At 48.1% G+C, this 3,770-nt stretch overlaps 1 pseudogene; it reads left to right on the top strand.

The window, feature by feature from the left end:
- The first annotated feature begins 1,801 nt into the window (after window positions 1-1,801).
- LOC117081916 lies at window positions 1,802-1,939 on the top strand (annotated as a pseudogene).
- The last annotated feature ends 1,831 nt before the right edge of the window (window positions 1,940-3,770 follow it).

The raw sequence follows: 3,770 nt of genomic DNA, 5'->3' as shown, positions 1-3,770 counted from the left end.
AGCCTGTAGTCCCAGCTACTAGGGAGGCAGAGGCAGGAGAATCACTGGCACCTGGGAAGCAAAGGTTTCAGTGAGCCAAGATTGCGCCACTGCACTCTAGCCTGGGCAACAGAGCGAGACTCTGTCTCAAAACAAACAAACAAACAAAGCACAAAAAATTACATATGCAGGGCTGGGCGCCGAGGCTCATGCCTCATCCCAACATTTTGGAAAGCTGAGGCAGGCAGATCGCTTGAGCCCAGGAGTTTGAGACTAGCCTGGGCAACAGAGTGAGACCTGCTTCTGAAAGAAAAAAAAAAAAAATTACTTAGCATAAAAAGAGATTCAGGGCCAGGTGCAATGGCTCATGCTGTAATCCCAGCTACTCAGGAGGCTGAGGCAGGAGAATCGCTTGAACCCCGGAGGCGGAGGTTTCTGTGAGCCAAGATCGCACCATTGCACTCCAACCTGGGCAGTAAGAGCGAACATCATCTCAAAAAAAAAAAAAAAAAAAAAGAAAAGAAAAAAGAAATCAAAACTCCTGCATCTTGGGCCCGTGGAGAAGCCCCTGCAGGTTCAAGAAAACCCTCTATAAACTGCAAAGGCTTGTGCTCCAGAAGGCTGCTCTCAGGTCCTGCGTTTCCATGTCTGTAAAATAAGAGCAAGGAGCTCACAGGGGCCTTCCAGCCAGGAAGGCCTCCAATCCAGTCCTGTAGGAAACCATCTCCCTAGCTCAGTATCACTCCTGATGTGAGGGTGCTTCTGATGTCACGCAGCGTCGCATACCACCATCACCCACGGTGTCTTTTTACCCAAAATGCCTAATAACATGGGTCCAATAATTTCCAGTTTACCAGAAATACAGGAGACTAAGGAATAAACGAAACAAGAGAAAAACAACACAATAAACCCTGAAGGTGAGGCATTTTGCAAACTACTAGTCCAGTTTTATGACATGTCATTGTCATAAAAAAGGACTTGCCAGACTAAAAGAGACTTAAGGGCATCCAACTAGAGGCTTTGCAGAGTCCTTGACTGCACTCCCATTTTCAGGAGCCAGCATACAGGACATTTTGGGAGCAATGAGAGAATTTGAATGTGGGCTGAGCGTTAGATAAGATGGAGATGTATTGACAGGGAGAGGCTGAGATAACTGACAAGGACAGCATGATCTCATTTTGATTTAAAAAATTACATATGGCTAGGTGCAGTGGCTCACGCCTGTAATCCCAGCACTCTGGGAGGCTGAGGCGGGTGGATCACTTGAGGTCAGCAGTTCAAGACCAGTTGGCCAACACGGTAAAACCCCGTCTCTACTAAAAATACAAAAATGAGCTGGGCATGATGGCAGGAGCCTGTAGTCCCAGCTACTAGGGAGGCAGAGGCAGGAGAATCACTGGCACCTGGGAAGCAAAGGTTTCAGTGAGCCAAGATTGCGCCACTGCACTCTAGCCTGGGCAACAGAGCGAGACTCTGTCTCAAAACAAACAAACAAACAAAGCACAAAAAATTACATATGCAGGGCTGGGCGCCGAGGCTCATGCCTGTCATCCCAACATTTTGGAAAGCTGAGGCAGGCAGATCGCTTGAGCCCAGGAGTTTGAGACTAGCCTGGGCAACAGAGTGAGACCCTGCTTCTGAAAGAAAAAAAAAAAAAAATTACTTAGGCATAAAAAGAGATTCAGGGCCAGGTGCAATGGCTCATGCCTGTAATCCCAGCACTTTGGGAGGCTGAGGCGGGCTGATCAGTTGAGGTCAAGAGTTGGAGACCAGCCTGGCCAACATAGTGAAACCCGTCTCTACTGAAAATATACCAAAAAAAATCGCTTCTCAGCCTTTTGGCTAAGATCAAGTGTAGTATCTGTTCTTATCAGTTTAAGAAAATACAAAAGTTAGGTGGGCGTGGTGGCGTGTGCCTGTAATCCCAGCTACTTGGGAGGCTGAGGCAGGAGAATTGCTTGAGCCTGGGAGGTGGAGGTTTCAGTGAGCCGGAATCGTGCCATTGTACTCCAGGCTGGATGACAGAGAAGATTCCATCTTAAAAAAAAAAAAAAAAAATCTTAAGAGATATGGGAGGATAGAAAATGAGGATACTCCCTGGGTGGTAGGAATAGAGTGGTTTTGTTTTCTTGTTTTTGCTCATTGGCAAGTTCTGACTTTGTACGATGTACATGCACAGCTGCTGGGGCTCAGAGAACGATACTGCAAAGTATGGTGCTATGGCAGCCTGAGTACTTTGGACTAAAGGAAATTGGAAGATCTCAAATGCCAGGTCTCTCTCTAACATTCTCCCACCCTCCTGTCTCCTGCCCCGTTTCGCCCCCAGAGGAAGCCATAGACACCAGAATTCTTTTTCCCCAGTCATAGAAACTAGAACCCCTCTTCCCTAAAGCAAGCCATAGAACCTAGAAAGGGTCACTCTCTCCCTTCTCCCCTGCACAGAGAGGTCAAGAGGTATCTCAATAGACGGGCCTTGCTGGGTGTCCCCACTCAGTCTATTCCCATGAATCATGCCCTTTTGTCCAACCACCTTTCTACACGGCTGTCTGCTTTGCATAGAATCTAAGCATAAAAATAGACAGATTTCCCTGGATCTTTGGGTCTTCATTCTGAGGTTCCTGTGCCTTGTAAAACTTTGATTAAATAAATTTGTTGCAGCCGGGCACGGTGGCTCACCCCTGTAATCTCAGCACTTTGGGAGGCCGAGGCCAGTGGATCACGAAGTCAGGAGATCCAGACCATCCTGGCTAACACGGTGAAACCCCATCTCTACTAAAAATACAAAAAATTAGCCAGGCGTGGTGGCGGGCACCTGTAGTCCCAGCTACTCAGGAGGCTGAGGTAGGAGAATAACATGAACCTGGGAGGCGGAGCTTGCAGTGAGAGGAGATCATGCCACTGCACTCCAGCCTGGGTGACAGAGCGAGACTCTGTCACCAAAAAAAAAAAAAAAAAAAAAAATTGTTATGCTTTCCTCTTGTTAACCAGTCTTTTGTTATAGGAGTGACAGCCATGACCTTTAAGATGCATGAGGCAAGTTAGCACACCTTTCCACCCCTACACAGCTTTGCTGATAATAAAAGTTATTTTATTTTATTTTATTTTACTGTTTTTGAGATGCAGTCTCGCTCTGTCACCCAAGCTAGAGTTCAGTGGTGAAATCTTGGCTCACTGCAACCTCCATCTCCTGGGTTCAAGCCATTCTCCTGCCTTAGCCTCCCGAGTAGCTGGGACTACAGGTGCGTGCCACCATGCCCAGCTAGTTTTTGCATTTTTAGTAGAGACAGGGTTTCACTATGTTGGTCAGGCTGGTCTTGAACTCCTGACATTAAGCGATCTGCCTGCCTTGGCCTCCCAAAGTGTTGGGGTTACAGGCATGAGCTATGGCATCCAGTCAAAGGTTGTTTTAAAGTAGATAAGTTCTTGGCATAGTCCTGGGTTCTGATGGTTTCCTGTGGCCTCAGCTTCCTCTTCCAGCTCCTGCCCCATCCAGGACTTGCCAAAAACATTAACCAGGCAATGGCATCTCAGGTCACAGCTTTCCTCCCCTCTGAGCACCGCCTTTCCTTCCTCCCCTCCCTCCCTGACATCATGGTGTCCATGGGGAAGTGTCCATTGAATTACAGCAACGCCATGTGCTCACTCCCTCCTTCTCCCCTGCGGAGAAGTGACTTACCTGATGGCCAAGCCTGGGAGGAGCTCCTGGGCATGCCCAGCCCAGTACGCCATCTCTTTTGAAAGCCTTTATTGGTCTGTTGCTGCCTGGCAGTTAGCCTCTGGTATCCCCACCG

The sequence above is a fragment of the Trachypithecus francoisi genome, unplaced genomic scaffold (assembly GCF_009764315.1).
Source record: "Trachypithecus francoisi isolate TF-2019V2 unplaced genomic scaffold, Tfra_2.0 Lachesis_group8, whole genome shotgun sequence".
Classification (NCBI taxonomy): Eukaryota; Metazoa; Chordata; class Mammalia; order Primates; family Cercopithecidae; genus Trachypithecus; species Trachypithecus francoisi.
Note: the sequence above shows the minus strand (reverse complement) of the source record. Positions and strands in the feature narration are given on the sequence as shown.